At 48.7% G+C, this 19,894-nt stretch overlaps 1 protein-coding gene across 3 annotated transcripts in view; it reads left to right on the forward strand.

Annotated features, from left to right (window-relative positions):
- Positions 1–19,894, forward strand: part of LOC100119619 (protein tramtrack, beta isoform) — a 215,712-nt gene that overhangs the window by 129,920 nt on the left and 65,898 nt on the right. For 2 of the 3 annotated variants that reach the window (XM_031927271.2, XM_016983784.3), the window contains one exon: positions 9,336–9,407. The exons of the other annotated variant lie outside the window; for it this stretch is intronic. The gene's annotated coding sequence lies outside the window, so the exon portion shown is untranslated. The remainder of the gene's footprint in view (positions 1–9,335; positions 9,408–19,894) is intronic. 3 annotated transcript variants of the gene reach the window in all.

A 19,894-nucleotide genomic window follows, 5' to 3' on the forward strand; every position in this document is an offset into this window, starting at 1 on the left:
GCGCGTGTGTCAATCATCGCGGGATGAACAAACACGTTTCTGCGCATGGCGGCCATTTTATACTGTATATGTTTAAACATACAGAACGATTAGCAATATTGATGAACTCCGTTAATACCAAAAATACGATCACAGTAAATGTGAAAATGGAACGTCAGACCCCTGGTAGAAATTGGCTGATTTAAAATGGTGAAAAAGTTAAGAACTTGGTAGTTTTCTTTGTCAGTTCTTGTTACAAGATGTAACGCTTTTTATCCTAGTTCTTTGGCAGTTCTTAGATCGAGCTGTTTTTGAAAAGTAATGCCCAAGATAGTTGGTCAAATGACAACGTTTACTTGGCTCGGTTGGCTAAGGCGCGCGACTATCCTTGTGCAAGGCTCAGGTTCGAGTCCCCGGCCGCTCGAAATTTTTCGGATGTTTTCTCGCATGCAAATCATTATTCTATATACTTTCATTAAAAAAAAAAAACTCGAATACAAGCCTGCTAGTAATGATTTTCCAATTCTAACCTCGAATCGCCATTAACCACGTGCACCTGTGTTGTATTAATTCACCAACTATCTTCGGAAGAAAATAGTTAAGAATACTCTAAATCTAAAAACTGCCAAAGAACTAGGATAAAAAGCGTTACATCTTGTAACAAAAACTGACAAAGAAAATTACCAAGTTCTGAGATTGACAACCTCAAAACTTCCAAATAACTTGGATACCGTTTCTACCAGGGACGCTGCGATAAATTATGAATACACCGCGATTCTCTAAAATTTAAGAGTATCAGAACTAGCAACGAAGATGCAGCGCAAAAAAAACGTACTAATAGCCCAGCTCTCCTCAACCATGAAGACCCGACGCGAAGCTCGCCCTCTATATAAAATCGAAGAAAATCGTATTCAGCTCGAGAAACGCCGCATAAACTGCAATTGATACCGCTGCGCATACCCATACGAAAAAGCGCGCGCTCTAATGTACGTATTAAACAAAAGTATACATTTATAGACTAGCCCAGAGCAAAAGGCGCAATCGGCTCGCGCATAATACGAGCACTGCGTGCGCGGCTCATCGACGCTCCGCCGCGGAATTCGTAAAAGAAGCATGCATATAGAGGCCATTTACGTGTCTTCCTCCTCCAACGGCGCAGCAAACTGCAGCATCGGATCGCGTGAGCTCCGCTCGAAATGTACAAGGCTCGTAGGTCGTCTGTGCCGAGGTCCTGCAGCAGCGCTGTGCGTGGCCGAAGGACACGACCGTTAGAACTACTTCCCTTCTTTCTCTCTCTTTCTCTCTTTCTCTCTCTCTCTCTCTCTCTCTCTCTCTCTCGCTTCGGTTCTTGCGCTAGCTGCAAAGGCGCCGCTATTTCGTGCGAGCAAGCTCTCTGAAAGTCAAATGATCGCGAGACGACACGCGGGTTTTTGGTTTCTGGCTGCGCGGTATAGAGGAGTAGCTGCAGGTATTAACGCTTTTTAGTCAGGAGTTTTTTAAACTAATTGTAAGAGTCGAGTAGATTAAAGCAAAGAGTGGCCAGACGCCGTTAATCAGGGCCACAGCGATACCAAAAAGCGATTCAAACTCCCGCACTTAACTTTCCCATATACGATTGCCACTTCCAACAACGCTTATATCCACACACGTTTCTTTTGTTCTCTAATTTCTTTCGCCTCTCTCTCTCTCTCTCTCTCTCTCTCTCTTCACGAGCCATCCTCTCCCATCCCCCCGGCTGCTGCTCTTTTTCTATCCCAGCAGCAGCAGCGAGTATTAATGCCCGCGACTCGCGAGAGCACGCGGCTCGTACTCTCTAGGATAAAACGAGCCCTGTACACTTCTTTAGCTACGAGATAGGCCTCTCTCTCTCTTCTCTCCCCGAGAGATCTTCGTGGGAACCGTTCGTGCGTCTCCTCGCGGCACGATCGTTTCCTTCGATTCTCGCGAGCGAGCGAGAGAGAGAGAGAGAGAGAGAGAGAGAGAGAGAGAGAGAGAGAGAGAGGGCACGACGCGCTTTAGGACGTGTATCTATACGTATACCTCTGAAACGGAAAGTCCGCTGGTGAGCGAGCAAGAGAGATGGGGAGCAGCGAGCGAGAGAGAGAGAGAGAGAGAGAGAGAGAGAGAGAGAGAGAGAGAGAGAGAGAGAGAGAGAGGCGATTACGGGAAATCCGCGCGCGCGGGCGGGAGAGGGGAGTAGCACTGCACCGTTTCGCGAATCCGCGGGAGGCGATTATGTAAGCCAGCGAGAGATGCGTCGCGGGTGTCTCTCTCCACGCGCGGTATGCTTTTGTTTCGAGAATCGACGCTCCGCGCGCGCGAATGCTAAGTGTTATTTAGAATGGGACGTAATAATAGGATAATCGAGCGGATCGTTGCGGCCGGCGACGGTCGACGGTAATCGGCTGAATTTTCTAGTTTTTTTCTTCTCCTTTTTTTTAACAACAACAACTCGTTTCAGCGGTCGTGCGTTACTCGCTTGTACAACTCGTTACAAGCGGCCGTCAAAAGGCAAAATCGAATTTGCAACTGCGTGAAAAACTTTTCAAAACCACCCGCCAAAATCACTTCCACGAATTTAATACACAACCGCGCTGTATATGAAAGGGGTAAAAAACCAGCCCGCATATACTTATAATTCGCCCGAAAAACTACGCAGACGCCGACGTATAGCAGCGAATGCGCATCACGCACTCTCTCTCTCTCTCTCTCTCTCTCTCTCTCTCTCTCACGCAGTGTATCAACGACGCCGGGGCTGCACGCACAGGACATTAGGTATTCAAAGCGGAGCGTCTGCCGTTTGGCGGGCAAATGAGCGCCGAAAGAGAAAGCCCTTGGGCTACTGAATATTCGGGATTAGACATCGACCGATGTTTCTGCAGGCAACTGATGGACGAGGGAATAATTTACAGAGGATTTCGCGCGCGCGCCAAGTGTATCGGATTGGATATTATTTACGAACATATAGTATAGTGGCGTGCGAGCGCCTATACGTTACGCTATACTCGGGGTGTTTGTGGCTCGTGATTTTTTCATCATCGCGGCGGACATAGAAACGTTTTCGTGTAATTACGCACCGTTTAGGCGGGGGCGGAAAAACGAGCTCGTCTGCAAAATTCAGTAGGTTATAAACAGTTGTAAAACGAACCCGAAATCCTCCTCCTCGGCGTTATCTGTGCATACGTATACGCTATATCGTCCGTGAGAAGCGTATACATAAGAGGTGCCGCTACTGCTATTCATCAATGAAGTAGCTAGCGGAAGTATATGGCTATAGCTTCTCGGCGTAATTTCGAGATATTCTTGGAGAGTAAGAGAGCTACCGCGAGGATTTTGCAAGTTAAATTATACAGAGCGTGAATGAAACGATTCGAGTATTATTACAATCAGGTGTATAGCGTGCGCGTTATCCATAATACATCGGGATTCGGAAATTCTTTCCTTCGTTCAACGGTAATGACGCGCTGCCAATTCGAATACACTCTCTGCGCGTCAAGCTGAATCTTTTACAAGTCGTCGGAGCATCATGTTTATCTTATGGATACCGTTAAAATTTGATGTTCGCGGAGATTGAGGATATTGATTCGCATTGCGAATGATGGAATGGCGCGAGTGATAAATAGTTTAACTTTACAAGCGTTCTTATTCTTATGTGCGAGCTCTTATGCTGTATCTCACGGCTTGTGTACTTGCGAGACTGCAGCTCTGACGTCTCGGATTGAAGAATTGAAATTTATCAACTTTCTTAACTTGGAGCATAGATTGAAAGCGTACATCGTATTGTGAATGCATGATTCTACACTTCGAGCTGTGGTGTAGTGTTGCTATTATTATGGTTATTCCCTGCTTCGAAATGCGTGTACGATTATTTTCTGTTTTATTGTTTGTATTTAAACTGAGTGAACTTGAAATTTTAACTGAAAACATCATAGCCTAACAATTGAAATTATCTAAATGTTGGTTTGTATGAATTCACCCGACAATTAGTATAGGGCTTCCCGATATCGAACTTGAAGGTTCATCCCCCATATACATACCACGCCAGATAATCAACGAGTATGCAATTACACATCGGAATCAAATCATTCTATAATTGTATCAGTAATGCCTTAAGCATACCCGAGGCCATACAGTCATCGATGTTCGACGCATGTTCGATAACAATTTTCTTATACACCATCGCAACGAATCGTTCGAACCAATTACACACTGTTACCCCTTTCTCTACTAATACAAACGTTGAGAATACGAATGTTAATTCAGGACGATCTCGGTAATCCTAAGAATAAACATTCGCCAAGTCCGACGGGGCCTCGAAAAAATAAGAAACCAAAGCCTCATATCCAATTTCCTCGCGCACATACGGACACCGCGCCCTCTTATAAAACAATTAACGCTCGCAATCACGACAAAGGTCGGGCAATCAAGAGTGACGTTCTCAGGCTCATACACACACACACACACACACACACACACAGGCGGCACTCGTCGACGCTGGAAAAAGCGCACAACGCCAGGAGTCCTTTTCAATTTCTCGGCCGCGCTCATCCTTCTCCCTCATCACGCGTGTCGACCGCTGCTGCGGAGGCTCCTCGTGCGTGCGAAGAAAGAGAAGAGAAGAGGGGCCTCGTGCGTGTGTGAAAGGGCCGACAGAAGAACGCGCGCGAGAACTGCCCGAGGCGGTAGGAGATAGAGGAGCCAGCGCCAGAGATAGATGAAGATGGAGAGACAGAGAAGAGGAGGAGGAGGCTCTAGGAGCTAAAAAATTCGAACGAGCTATGGCACAAAGACGAAGGATGGGATGCATGCGTGCACGCATGCACTCCGCTACCGAGGAATACCGCGGAGCGCACATATAAGACGCTGCGTGGCGAATCGTTGTCATGAGAAGCGGAGTTGATGATGCTGTTTTTTAGTCTCGTTGAATATTTCCCAGAGATGATAGGCTTGGAACGAGTTTTTTTTTGAGGCGACACGCGATGGTTATGAAATTTGGAGTGGCTCGATGGTGTAAATGAAAAATGAAACTTCGTCGACTTTGATTTGTTCAATAATTCGCAAAATTAATCGGATCTTTGTTAATTCGGTCTGCAACCCAATTTTGGGAATCCATGGAATCTAAAATTGAGATGCGAGGAATGCTGGAATGACGATGAAGTTATTACTACGCAGAGACGGAATGGAAGTCTTGTTAATTTTGTATATGGAACATTCTCGCATTACGATTCTTTAATTTCCCCGAACTCTGGGGCATTTATTTCTGTGATGACCACGGGCGTGTGATTGAAAGTTACCGAAAGATTCTTTCGTCATTGAAAGAACGAGATCTGGCGGTCGCGCGATGATGATAAAATTATATCGTCTGATTTTCAAGTGCGATTGCGATCGCAAATGCGGACGTTTATCGAAAGTCATTAATTAGCGAACTTACGGAAATCGAAATAGATTTTTTCTCCTGGACGTGAATAATAAAACATCGATTCCTCATGAAATCTTCGATGATTCATAAGAGAGAACTCGTCCGAAAATGGATATTCTACAACCACGCTAAATATACCGGCCCGTATAAAATCAGCCCCTGCCGGCATGTCAGTCTTTCCGCGCGTACAATAAAGAACAGCAGTCAGAATCCGAAATCAAATCCACCGCAAGAAGAGCATCTCCGCTCGAGAAAAGCTCTATATCCTCTCCTAACGCAGCACAACTGCCCTTCCACGAACGCAATTTCCCCTCGTAAAAACGGGCACGCGCGTGTTTTTTCGTTAGAGAAAAAAAGAACGCAGAGTCGAAAAAGAGCCGTCGCTCGTAAGAATAGACGTGCGCGTGTATACATATACATACACAGAGTCGGAGCGAGCTCCTAAACGGCAATTTGCAATGTCGGAAGAGGAAGAAATTCCCGGGCTGCGTGATGCCGAAGAGAAAAGGCAGCGGCAGTAGAGCTCTGCGGTTTGCGCGACGAGCGCAGGAGAGCTATAGTAGACCAGACGCCGAGTAATTGGAGCCGCGCGGCGAAATAGCCATGCGTGCGCGAGAGAGCGGGTCAAGCCGCGTGTCTCACTTCTGCGCTGCAGGCATTGTGTGTATACACCTATATCGACATAAAGCTGCGCGTGCCTCGGGCTCTAGCTGCACAGTGTGGAACTCCTAATCTGCCTCCGCGATATGTGTCCTGGGCTTCGTTTTTCGTCTGCGCCTTTTCTGGCGGGAGAGTAGACCGACGAAATGCGTGTGCTCTCGTCGCGCGCTTTTGTGCTTCGCTTTTTCTGTCTGCCCAGGCAGCACTCCGTCATTTTTACGAAAAAATTGCGTACGCCGACTTCGAGCAGATTGTGTGTGATTCTTTTTCCCTCGAGCTATTATGCCCTCTCTTGAGATATTCCGAGAATCGTCATAATAAACTTCTTAGCCGGCTTAATTCCACTAGAATAACGCAGACACCGGTGCACAGTCCATTATGTAAAGTCGCAAAAAACGATACCGAACGCTCGCGTAATAATCGTCGATCGCGGCAAAGACAAACGCGAAGCAGCACCGCTGCTCTAGATATATCGGCAAAAACACGCATCGGTCGGGATTTCGCAATCGTAAAACGCGAACTGCGCCCCTACTGATGATGATCGTCGTGTCTTAATTACATGCGCCGCTTCTTCCTCTTCTTCTTTATTTCCGATGGGCCGCCGCACGCAGCGCGAAAAAAGACTTATAAATCAGCGATTTCACAGGTGCAAGTGTTTCCTCGCTCGCGCGGCGCGCCTCTTTAATCTCTCCGAAACTTTCCGAGAACGCGACGACGACGGCGGCCCACCGACGAGGCGAAAAGTTTTTTCATCCCTCATCGCTCTCGGCTCTTCTTGCTCAGTTCGCTCGACTTGTAAAATCCGCGATGTACGTATACACAGCTCTCGTGCGGTTTCGCGCGCACTCCTGCAGTCGGTCCAAAACCGCGCCGCACTGCCGTCTCCTCTCTGTGTACACGTGCATGTATAGCTATAGCTACACGCGCAGGGGAGAGGTTGCGGAAGGAGCGATTTGAATCGGTATAGCCGCTGGTCTCGAGAAAAATCGCGTCGATTCCTGCGAAGCCGACGAGAGAAGCTTATAAGTATAGCGGCCGGCGCGAATCGATTGCGAAAAACCTGTTTCGGCCGAATTGACGCGCGCCAGGAGAGAGAGAGAAAGAGAGAGAGAGAGAGACAGAGGGGGGGGGGGGAGAGGATCGAGCGAGCGTGTCCGCGCGGTAGCTGCAACCGCGCTTACGCATTGTCCTCTCGCTCTTGTTTCTCATCTGCGCGCGCAGCTTCCTTGAAAGCGACCGTGCGCACTTTTTGCCGTCGGAAAGAGATGCGCGCGAGAGAAAGAGCGAAAAAAGTTATGCAATTTGAGTGGATGTGGATATATTCTTTTATTGGTGTTTGGGTGTACTGAGATGAAACCAGCTAATTTATTAAAAGTTATGATCATATTTCTAATTTTCTATTAGATGCGTATAAACATCTGGCCGACTATAGAGCTGCGTAATTGATAAAATTGACTTACGCAAACCGTATTAATAATCAAACTGAAAGTTTCCTCGGAACACCATCAGCCGTGCGAGCATATTAATTATCCCGCGTAACCGTTACAATTAGCGGCGAAAATCTTAATATCGTAAGCGTTCATAGAGAGCGCTCCACGGCGGCATATGCAAATTTCAGCACACGCGCGTTGCGGAGATTTTAAAGCGGATTCGCGCGCTATCGGCTTTAACGCAAAATGAGGTCTGATGCTTCGCCAACTGCGTTACGTATAGTCTTCCAGAAGCTGGCCCTATCTAAACTGACCTATTCCGCGGCGTCTTCCGAAAATTATCGGCTTCTCGATATGGTCCTCTTCTAACATATTCAAAACTAAAATCACAATTTCTAAATAATTTTTCTTCATCTCAAAGTTCGATACACAGCAAAAAATATCCGCCCTTTGCTTCGAGACAAGAGGCAAAAGGAAGGGCAAATAATCAAAGAAGCATCGAGTCTCGCCTGCGATTGATTACCTATAAGTCAATCGCGAAAAAGGGTGCCCGAGGACGAAGCTAATTGCGACGGCTGACGCGGCGGCAAAAATTTAAACAGTTCCATCGGCGCGCTCGCGCTAATTAAAAAAACACGAGAGGAGCTACCGAAGCAACGGCCAGGGAGAGCTACAAAAACGACCTATAAAACCCCTTCCCGTGGAATCTTCAACGTCCAGCGCACGCGGGCGCGCGCGAGAGACCGTGTAAAGACGTGGATATCCGTCCCCCTTTGAATCCAATATATAGAGGCTGTATTGCTGCAGCTGAAAAGCGAAGAAAAGTCTATACCGGAACGAGACGGCTAAAAAGCTGATGAAGTCTTTTGTCGCATTGGAAAATAAATACAGCTGCTCGCGTCCATTCGCTGTGGATATCGAAAGTGTTTTTGCGCGTAAAAATTGTTACATCAGGCAGAATTCCCCAAAAACCGCCCCAAAAGCAGAGGACTCCTCTTGAAATTAAAAATTCCAATTCTGCAAAAAATAATAACCGCGTATCAAAGAGTCCCTCCTCAAACGAAGCCTTAATAATCTTAAATGAGGGCTGCCCCCGGAGAAGAAGGCGCGCTGCTGCAGCGATGCACAAAGCGTCGATGGCCGCCAGCGCGTCTACTACTACTACTACTACGCGGAAAGTGGGATATCCAAAGAGAGGCCGTAATTAGCATTTTATTAATTTGGCGAGTACAAGCGCTCTCTCTCTCTCTCTCTCGCTCACTATACACACTGTATACGCACACACGGCGTCGGTTCAGTGGCGCGAAGCGAGAAACATTTCGCGCGCCTCTCTCTCTCTCTCTCTCTCTCTCTCTCTCTCTCTCTCTCTTGGCGCCCAAGGACTCGGGGAGATTATCGCGCGAGCTGCGCGCTTGGAAATTATAGTCGCCGCTGCGCTGAAACACTTTACGGTGTTCCGTTTCTTATTCCTGCGTATTCCTTCCGCCGCCGCCGCTGCTGCGATTATACATTGTTGCGCGCGCGAGCGAGTGAGCTCGAGCATGGCGATGATGTTGCAGCTCCGATTTCAGCGCGCGGCTGAATGCGTATACGCGACTGCCGCATTTGCTCATTATTATACAGTGGTTTTTTTGCGATGCTTACAGGGTGCGAATATACACTTTTATTTTTGCTGTGAGTGGTCTTGATTTTGGTTGTGTACCACCGCAACGAAAACTACTCGATCGTATAATATTAACGAAACACACGATCCGCTCGCTAATAGCGGGAGCCATCGTTTTTATCGCTCACCGAATCAGCTTCTTCATTCCTCGCATCATGGACTGAAATATTTGTGTGTTCTCCAGATGCGGTCCGCAGCGACTCTCCGCTGAATAATCCAAGCCTATAGCGACAGATGAGCGTGTGAGGTGTCTCCGGTGAGTAAGATCTGTTAGTTTATTTAAATACCATTCGCGACTCTCGCATTGACGAGCTTCGTTTCTAAAGATATCGATGCCTTCTCTCTCGAATTTCCCAGAATCGTTTGAACTCCTCGAGCGAGAGTCATTATCCGCGAGCGCGTCTAAAAGTTCGATCAATTATTCAGTCGGATTCGCGCTGTGTGGAACTACTCTCTATCCGCCTATACTTAGCCGCGGTTATCATTCCGAGAGCGGCAACCGGCGGTGTCAATTTGGCTGTTTTATTTACGCTGATAATTCGCTCAAACGGTCCGCCTATATGCCGCCCATGGATAGTATAGAAATCGATATACGCTGATTTGTCGCTGAAATAAAGTAAATAGAACACACTAGTACACTGCTGCTGCAGCCGTGCCTATACCGCGAGAACAAGACTGAAATATAGATATAGTATAGCCTAGTAGTGAGTCCACGGTTTGGGTTATAATTCACTATATCGGCCTCTTTCTTTTGCTGCATCGAGCTATACAACACACGGAGAGGCAGGATAAGGAGAGAAAAGGAGAGCTCGAGATAGAGCATCAGGCGCCGTGGCGGAGGCGCATAATTAATAAACAATTAATCACAATGATAATTAACGAGCGGCTGTAGCGGCGGCGGCGGTCCTTTAAGAAGGGCCCGTTTAATATACGATAATTGGATATCGATCCGAATGCAAATAAAGCCGCCGCTGCCAGAGGAGAATAGCCCGTAGCGGTTTCCTCCGCTCGGACTACGACGACGGCGTGGGAGGCTCGACGCCTCTCTCTCTCTCTCTCTCTCTCCCTTGAGCGGAGAAAGAGCGAGAGAGAGAGAGAAGAGTGCAGTCGATCGTTTCCAAGGTATATGTATAGTAGCGGCGCACGGCTCGGAGATTCGCCAGCCGCACGCAGAGACGGCAGACAGCGTGACGATGAGAGAGAGAGAGAAAGAGAGATAGAGAGAGAGAGAGAGAGAGAGAGAGAGAGAGAGAGAGAGAGAGGAGAGATGCTCGTTTTTTTATCTCTCGCTCGCTCCGCGGCTCACAGCCTTTCTATGGCGCGGGAGGAAAAATAATTATAAAGAGCATAGCCGAGGATCATATCGGCGCAAGCCGCTCTTCGCGCCTTTATTATCAATTCTCGTTGGGCTTTACGCGCATAGGATATAGGTATCGCGCGTTTGATACGGAAAAGGGCTATTTTAATCGTTGGATTTCGAATCAGTTCCTTCTGAACGTGCGAATGCTAAATCATTTCAAGCCGCCCACCGCGAGCCTACATTTTCCCAGCACATCATTGAATCAGCGTCCGCGACACAGCGCATCCCGTGTCGGTCATCACTGATCGATGACCAGCAGCCAACAAACACGTACACACCCACGATACATAGCCGTCGAGTATACGTAAAAAGCTGTGCCTCCGCGCGTGTGACCGATCATCACCGGAGGCTTTTTGCACGTCGGCGGCGGTGGCCGGTGCATCGTCTGCGCCGCTTTTTCTGTGCCTCTCTCAAGCGGCGAATCACCGGCGATCGTCGATTTTTAAACAATACTCTCCCGGCTTCTCTTTTTTTCGGGCGGAGGAGAGGTGTGAATGAAGTGGGCTGCTGCATTGTACCTGCTGCTGCTGCTGTCGGAAGAAGGATAGCTTATTTTCGAAGGAAATGAGGATGGTGCGCGTCATCGATCATTGACCTGTTTCTCCTCGTCGCTGCTGAGAGAGAGAGAGAGAGAGAGAGAGAGAGAGAGAGAGAGAGAGAGAGAGAGAGAGAGAGAGAGAGAGATGGTCATTTCGAAGCGCGCGGTAATTTTAGCTTTTCATACCGGCCGATGAAACTTTGATACGAGTTTTCCTATACCCCGCGCGGGGGTTTTAATTTTAAAGCGCGCGATTCCAGCGCAGGCTCGATATCTCTAAATCCGGAATGTCGGCCGTAGATCGGTATGAGCAGGAGCGGATATGCGCGGGGATCGGAAATACATTCGTATAATACGCGAGAAAGCTATAGTTAGAAACTTTGTTCAGTTTGGAGGATTCCTAACTCATCCTCGCGAATCCGCGCAACAAAAGTGTACACACAAGGCGGCGCTATCGCTCAGGCTGATAAATCGCCGCACGCGGCAGTCGTCCCCAAAAATAAAGGATTCAAGCGTCGCCGCCGCCGCGTCGCATATTCATAGGTACGTCTGCAGCGTGGTAGGCAGTTAAGTCCTCCTTCCTCCTCGGGATCCTCGCGGGAGCCAAGATAGAGACGGGCGGCGAGTACCTCTATACCTAGCGCCGGTCCGACGGAGAGGGAGAGAGAGAGAGAGAGAGAGAGAGAGAGAGAGAGAGTTCGAAGCGAAATGGGATGGAATTAGTTCGAGCTGCGCGAGTAGCGGGGAAATAAGGCGAGAGGGACAGACGCGCCGGAGGTTTAGGCAAGAAGGAAGTGAGGCGGAAGAGAGCCGCCACCGCCGCCGTCGTCTGTCGAGCCTCGCGCAGCCCAGCCTGTAGTGCAATGCGGAAGCCGAGGGTGAGGAGCGACGACGAACACGCTGTATACGTAGACCTGTATACATGCACACGCGTCGACTGGATTGAAGGGGGACTCGAGACGCGGAAATTCGAGAGACTTTTCGGGAGGGTGTTTCGTGTCGCGTTTCCTGTTGCAGTTGCATTCGGATTAATACGTGCGTCGATGAAGTTTTGTGCAACAGGAGAGAAGTCGCATTTAGTCTGTGAAACAAAACAGTATGGGACTGGTCTTGTTCCCGTCGCTCGAATTTTTCAATTTCGCAAAGCCTCTGCCGGGCGGCGCAGTTGGCGCATCGGGACTTTTCGGTTTTCCACGTCCTCATTTGCGCGTCGGAGTACGTATAAAGCGATGCGTCGCCTATGCCAAACTGCCTTCTTGGGCCTACTGCTCGGGCCGCTCATGCTATAACTAACTTCTGGGACCTCAGAAAACTACATAGTTGTAAACAACATTTCCACGAGTCAAAATAAAATCAGAATTCTATAACCCTGTGTATCAACTGCGAATCGAAATACACATACAACGCTGATGTACAATCACATCGCGCTCGGATTTATCTTGATTAAAGCTCTCGCAATTTAATTCCGACGAACTGTCGGAGCAAAAAGAGCACTGCTCGGAAAAAAGAACCTATATATATATATATATATATACGCACACGCGAGCAAGCTCGGCGTCGTCTACGTCTATGTCGTCGTCAGGTACAGAGAGAGGGAGTAGAAGCCACTGGCGCACGGATGAGGCGCAGCGTCGTCCGCCGGAGGGATGAGGGTCCAAAGGATGAGGGTAAGAGAGAGAAGCTCGCTCAGCGACGTCGGCGCGTATATACATATACACATATACATGCGAGCGAAGGATAAGAGAAGGAGGAGGCGAGAGAGAGAGAGAGAGAGAGAGAGAGAGAGAGAGAGAGAGAGAGCGACGGCTAAGGGCTGACTCCGTTTATCACCGGCAGGCATACATTTTGCAGCGTAGTCGTGATATAGAGCTCACGTCTTGCGTCGCGACGCGTGGCGTCGTTAAGGGACGACGGAGTCTGCCAACTACCCATACACATCAGCTCCGCGGCGTTCGTGTACTGCACCTATACACACTTGCGTACCGCCGTCGCGTCTTCGCTTTCTTGCGTCGATGCTACAGCCGCGCCGCGCGACCACACCTTCTGTCTTTTCGGCTGCAGTGGGTATTTACAGATTATTCGCGGATAGACTACTTTTACGACGACGACGGCGGCTTTAATGGCTCGTCCTTCGCGGAGTCCTTTTCCTTGAGTAATCGTCGGAGGCTCTCGCCCGGAGCTACTCAGGCTAATGAAAACTAATAATTGAGATTTTCGCGGGAGTACTGAAGCCGGGGATTTTTTTCCTTATATATAGCTTCTCCCTCTCGGCTTTTCAGCGGAGCATCGCCGAGAAAGTGAGAAAGAGAGAGAGAGAGAGAGAGAGAGAGGGAGAGAGAGAGAGAGAGAGAGAGAGAGAGAGAGAGAGTTTAAGGCGGCTATTGTTTGGAATTAGTCGAGGGCTCCGAGCGAATCGCCGGCATTGTTCCGATTTATAAAGGAGGGAAAAAGAGAAGGGAGCAAAGGAAATTAAACGGATTCGCCGAGGCGAAAAGAATGAAGGGACAATTAATAAATTGTTTTGCACTTCGAGTATGCGCCGCTCTCTATAATGCCGCTGCGTCGTTGGGACAATGCGGGAACGTTTAATCGAGTTCCATCGGGTCATAATCCGAACATCGATGTAATTCCCTTTCTATATACGCGTATATAATTCTCGGAAAAGCGGGACACGCGAAAATCAGTTCCGTTTTTCATGCATCCAAGCCGGTAAAGATTCATAGCACATTGTATATAAAGAGCAAGCCGACTGTGCACGTCGCGCAGTCCAATCGTTCCGCAGGCAAATTATAGTCATTATTGACACGCACCCTCTCGAGTAGTAAACCCGCCTCGTACTAGGAAGTAGCGGCAGCTTGCAGTGTGTGTAGGTGTCTATAAAGCCAGCTTTTCTCTCTCTCCCTGTAAAGTCTATGAAATCGCGCAACCCTTTTCCGTATAGTCGCGTTATGGAAAAGAAAAACAAGCGAGAGAAAAAAATTGCAGCGGCTCTCTCTCTCTATCGGATCGCAAGAAAGTAACGGGTATGCACTCGAGTATGCAGCATAAGAAGATAAGCTCATCGAGCGACTCTAACCCCTTCGCGTTAAAGCTCGTGCGATCATAGTTCTATCCCCTGGCGCGCGCGACACATTCATAATTGAACGACGCGCGCGATGTTATGCGTTTGAGAGAGAGACCGCGTGTATAGACGTAATTTCGCTTATTACGACGGACGTCTGGTGTTGTTTTTTCCTCTCTGTGTTATATGAAAGTGCGATGTAGCGTTGATCACGTGGCCTGGTTTTCCGATAGCGTCGCAGTTTCTCAGTTTCTCCGAGTGGAATTCCACCCCGTTCGATCACGAATCATAACGACCGAAATCACGGCAAACCTGCATCTTTCTATAGCGTAACACAACATTCTTCGCGCAAACTAGATAAGTAGCGACTCGGAAGAGTTACCGTCACGAATCGGTAAGTAGGCTCGCAACGTACTGCACCGCAGATGAGGAAAGCCGAGAGAGGCGCGTGTGGCATCTATTTTGGATCCGCCTCTAGAATCCGAAGCGACGTCGATCGATGAGCCCGAGCTACGCCGCATTAATTCGTAAGATCAACGCGGATTCGCGGAGAAGGTGCATCAGCGCGGTACCGGCTCTTTCTCCTCCGAGCGTGCGGCGTGCGTGTACCTGTATACTCGACTGGTTGTCTGCACGAGACGAGAGAGCCCGATTATACCGGCGACGGGCGGATTTAGCGCGATGTATTCCAATCATCCGTAGACGAACGTTCTCGACGAGAGGGAAGGGCTTTTCTCTCGCGTATATGTGGGATATGTTGCCGTCGCCGTTATTGTTTGATTAGAGGGATTCTTTGCGCAAAACTTTATTTCTGTATAGATGGCTATGTGCTTTGAGAGTCTAAGGTATATAACCTTATATCGATCGAAGGGGAATGAGATAAGTATAGTAAGACGCTCATCATTTATCGAGACACACCTTTAACGACGTCTAATCGCTGCTTTATTATACGTTTTCTTTTTCCGCGATATTTTTAGGCGCGCGTGTGTTTACGTCCGTACGAGAATACATTATACGCAGTTATACGCGGCTAAACTATAACACCCGCGAGTGCGTGATACCGCGACAAAGTGACACACATAAACTCGAAAGAGGTAAATAAAATATACGCGCGTGCGGTGCAAAAAAGCCGCGCTCATGCACACACGTTACTCGTCGCGGCTGTAGGCTCTCTCGGTATTCCGCAAACTAAGTCGCATCAATAATTAACATCATCGGTGCCATCGCAGTCGTCACATCAAAGCTCTACATATTTTTCTTTCTCTTTCTCTCGACACTTGCGTCCGTCCGGCTATCGTCGCATGCCTTTATGCTTGACGCAATCGTCGGAACGTCGTGCGTAAAAGAAGTAAGCCTAGTATCGCGAATCTATTGACCGAGGCTCTCTCGAAGGAGAGAGCGAGAATAAAAGAAACGAGAGCACGCGCGCGATAATTTTAATATAAGGTGTAATAAATAAAGATCAATCGTTAGGAGAAAAAAGAATCCGATTGACGCACGTAGACGACACGAGCTCGTACACCACGCTTTTAAAAGGGGCCGCGCGAATGATGTACGAGTTTATTTTATATTTTTTTTTTCTAGAGACACACGGGCCAATATTCGATTGCGACGCTGTTTTCGCCAAATCGAAAGCTCGAAAATTCGTGGATACGCGATACGCGCTTAATTAATTCTCGGAAAAACAACAGCGCGCGGGAGAGAGCCAAAAACAAGCACTGCAAACCCAACGGAATAAATCTCGATCAAATAGCAAAAAGCATCGCGCGCGCGCGGCGGGCGAAATTTTTTCCGCCCACCGCGCCGGCTTATGATGAATTACCACTCTCCAAATTGCAATATCCTTAAAAGTCCTCTCGGCTACGCGTTGTGTACGTCCGCCGCACTGCACACGTGTCCCTTTTCCTCTCCCTCTCTCTCTCTCTCTCTCTCTCTCTCTCTCTCTCTCTCTCTCTCTCTCTCTCTCCCTCTCTCGTGCGCGCGTAGATAGAAACCGCTGCGGACGCGGAATCGCATCCGACTAAATATCAGACATTCCAGCGAAAGAGGTCGACGCGGATGTCGGGTAGGCATCGAATTAGATCGACACTAATATCTTACGTATCGCGCGTCCCTCGAAGGAGAAAAATCCTCCGTCGCACGTTCCTTTCCCTCCCCTGCAGCTGCACCTATAAACTATAGCCTACTGCAAGAGTGAGAGGGAGAGAGAGAGATACATTTTCCAATAAGTTTTTTCTCCGTGGCCGCCAGGCGCTCGGTCGCACGTAGCCACCCCCGCAGCCGACGGAAAAGACGAAGCGTCGTAGAGAAAAAAAGAGCAGAGAGAAAGACCGAGCGAGCGGACGTGTGCGTCTGTCGCAGTGCACACAGAGAGGCCAGCTAGGAGAGCGACCACCAGCAGAGAAGCGGCGGCGGCAGCGGCGACGAAGAAGAGAGAGAGAAGGATAATTGGAAAGGTCCGGGCGTGTGAGAGGCTGCTGCGGCTGTGTGTGTGCAACTAGGCGACGGGTCTTTGGGAGTCTGACAAGAATTATCAGTGGGTGAAGGTAGCCAGTAGCTCGCCGCTGCCGCCGCCGGCGAGGGGATCAATACCGAGGCAGACGTCCGCGCCGAGAGAGAGAGAGAGAGAGAGAGAGAGAGAGTGCACTTGCTCGCCTCCTCTCTCTTCGCTTCCTCTTTCTCCTCCTACATGCAGCCGGCCAGAGAGTAAGAGAGAGAGAGAGAGAGAGAGAGAGAGCCCTAGGCTAGACTAGAGCTGCACCGACAGAGAGAGGATAGAGATAGAGCGAGAGCCGAGGTCAGGTTAGGAGCTCTGGCTCTCTGCGTAAACTTTGGCGGTCCCCATAAACTAAGCGCCGACGACAACGACGCTACTGCTGCTGCTGCTGTGCTCTTTCTTTCTTACTTCCACGCAGGCTTCTTGTTCCCGTGTGTGTGTGTGCGCAGCTCGAGCCACTGTCGCCCCTTATCGAAATTTATCGCGCGACGACCGACTCGCCCGCTCTATTCTACTGCCGCCGCCGCCGCTGCTGCTGCTGAGAAAATCTGTGAGAGGGCTCGCATGAGCTAATGGTCGGGGCTGTGTGACATACTTTCCGAGCTGAGTGTATATACGGGCTTGCGTTTCGAGAGAGAGTGCGTTTTTCCGATGGCCCTTGATTTTTCCCGGAAAATAACGTCCAAAGTTCATCTGCTTCTGCCGAGTGGTTTTCTTCTTTTCAAGGGGGCTAAAAAGGTTTGCCACTAATAGATACTCTACATTGGTTTATCAAATACAGAATAGATAACACTCACGTCCTGAAGTAGACGCCAATAACAAGTAACAAAGTTTAATCGATTAATAATAAAAGAGGAGCGACAAAGCAGCGCAGCGGTCGTTATAGTATCTCGGCAGCTGTTCAATCATTCAAAACACACCGGCAAAAACAATTAAATATATAGCGCTGATTGACAGCCTCTAGACTTCTCTCTAGAAATACGCGCAAATACATGTATGATACATCGTCTATCGCCGACAATACAGCAACACCCAACCGCATGTGTAAAAATAGAGCGCAAATACCATCGGACGAAGATTCCCTCGCTGCCCACTTACAATATACGTCGCAGCAGCATTTTCTCCACATGCAGACAGAGAGCCGATGCACCTGTACACGTACCTTTCGATTAATTGAAGGCATCGAAGCGTAAATCCAAGACGCGGCTTCGCACGAGCTGATACGCGCTATATACCGCGCGCAAGTTATACCGTCGAGTCGCGCGCGAGGGAAAAGTTCGCGGGTTACCTATATATATATAACGCGTGCCGCGAAAGACTACGCGGTCACAAGGTCAGGATTCGTGTTCGCGAGGATGAGAGTGAAATTTATCGCTTCTGGAATTACTCGATCGCGCGAGATCGCGGACTTTCTATACAGCCGCGAAGCCGTCGGTATAACGGCTTTTTTGATCGATCTACAAGTGAAAAATACTCGATCGCGAATGTGCCGAAATCGAGTCGAGAGTATATAACATTATACTGCAGTAATCGTATCGGTGGATAAAACTGCCGATGGCGCTACCGCTGGAACTTGTTATTCTCGTGTAAATGAAATCTCGCGCGCGAAGAGCGTAAGAAGAAGCTATATAGCGCCTGTTTACCTCGGGACTTTCATATCGTAAAGATAGGTCCTGGTTATTTATTCCTTCCGTTATACTTAACGACGGCGTAAAGAGCGTCACGCAGTTGCATCAGTCCGATAAAAAAAATGTGTCGAATGCTTTTTTTTGCTCTCGCCTGCCGGCTCTTGTCGCGCGCGCGAGCTTTTTTACTCTCGAACTCGCAGCTTATCTCCGATTCATTCGCGCCTTGCTTATTATTCCTCGGATGGTCAATAATAAGCGATGTCTCGCTAGTGCTCTTTAAAAATAAAATTCGGCTCTCGTCCGCGGTGTACACCTCTCGCGTGTGCATAACGAAGAATCATCGCGCAACGAGACGCGCGGACCATACTCGCGCATATGCAGTACCTGCCCAAGAGCGAAGATTTTTTCTGACCTAAAAAGGGCGTAAAAAACACAATGACCCCGCAAGAAAGCGAAAAATCACGTACGCGGCTACTCCGGCGCGACGAGGCTGCCGCGTAAAAAAGACCTCGAAAGAACAAGAGGCTCGGCTCGCTCGGAGTGTATACTATATCTAGCGCGTGAATGCAATGAAAGAAAAAAGTACAACACGCACACAGTGCCTAGGAGGAGAAACGCCCATAGCTGCGTGCAGGGGGGCACGAAAGGGCTGTGTAATACGATTGATCCGGCGCCTTCGCGGCCCGAATTCGCTCGCTGCACTTTCGCGTCTTTCGCTCCCCCTATCCCCCCAACGCCTATTAACCATCCGTTCTCTCTCTCTCCCATCCGTTATACAGCCGTGGTAGCTGAGCTGCGAGCTAGAGGAGAAACGCTAGGAAATTGCGAACTGCGCCGCTGATAACGATAATTTATTGCCCTCAGGATCGGGTTCGCGTTTACTTATTTGTTTCTTTACCCGCCAGCCGCCACTTCGTGCTATGTGCTGAATTTCTTTTTTAGGAGGGGCCGAGAGGTGTTTCAAGGAAATGTCGCGGGAAAAATTGAGTGTCGCGAGCGCGCGGGCAAGCTTCGGAATGCTTAATGCGCGGCTACATTTTTTTATAGAGTGAGTAATTGGAATGATCCAATTCTGGGGGAATTTTCGTCAGCCGATCTTTTTTACTGATGATTTTGGCGCTGATTATCGTCGAGTGCACAGTGAGCCGAGATAAGTCACCAATGAGAGGTAGGTCGAAGCTGCGATTTGGTTTATGTTATTCTTACTCTTGCAATGTGTTAATCGTCAATATTCTGAGTTTCTATACTCACGTATAGTCGCGATCCAAACCGACGATAACGATCTCAGGTATATTACCCATAGGTACTGTTAAAAATGTCTCCCGATACCATAACGACTACGCAGCGAGCAGCAATTAAGCTCTATTTTCGAAATTGCTCACGTCGAAAAACAAAAACGAGCGAGGGATTTGCATACATAACCAATCGTAACGATCGCCATAAACACGTTCGAGCGCTCGAAAAACAAAGCATTAGGACTAGTTAACCGCGAGAGAACCAAGAAAGAGAAGAAAGGAAATTTTTTGACAGTCGTCACCGCTCTCTCTATCTCTCTCTCTCGCTACATCGGTTAGTGCGAAATTAATACCCGTCGGAGGATAAAGAACGGGCCTCGTACGATAATTAATTACTTATCGAGAGCGCGCGCTCTTCGCTCAC

Source organism: Nasonia vitripennis, chromosome 3 (genome assembly GCF_009193385.2).
Source record: "Nasonia vitripennis strain AsymCx chromosome 3, Nvit_psr_1.1, whole genome shotgun sequence".
Classification (NCBI taxonomy): Eukaryota; Metazoa; Arthropoda; class Insecta; order Hymenoptera; family Pteromalidae; genus Nasonia; species Nasonia vitripennis.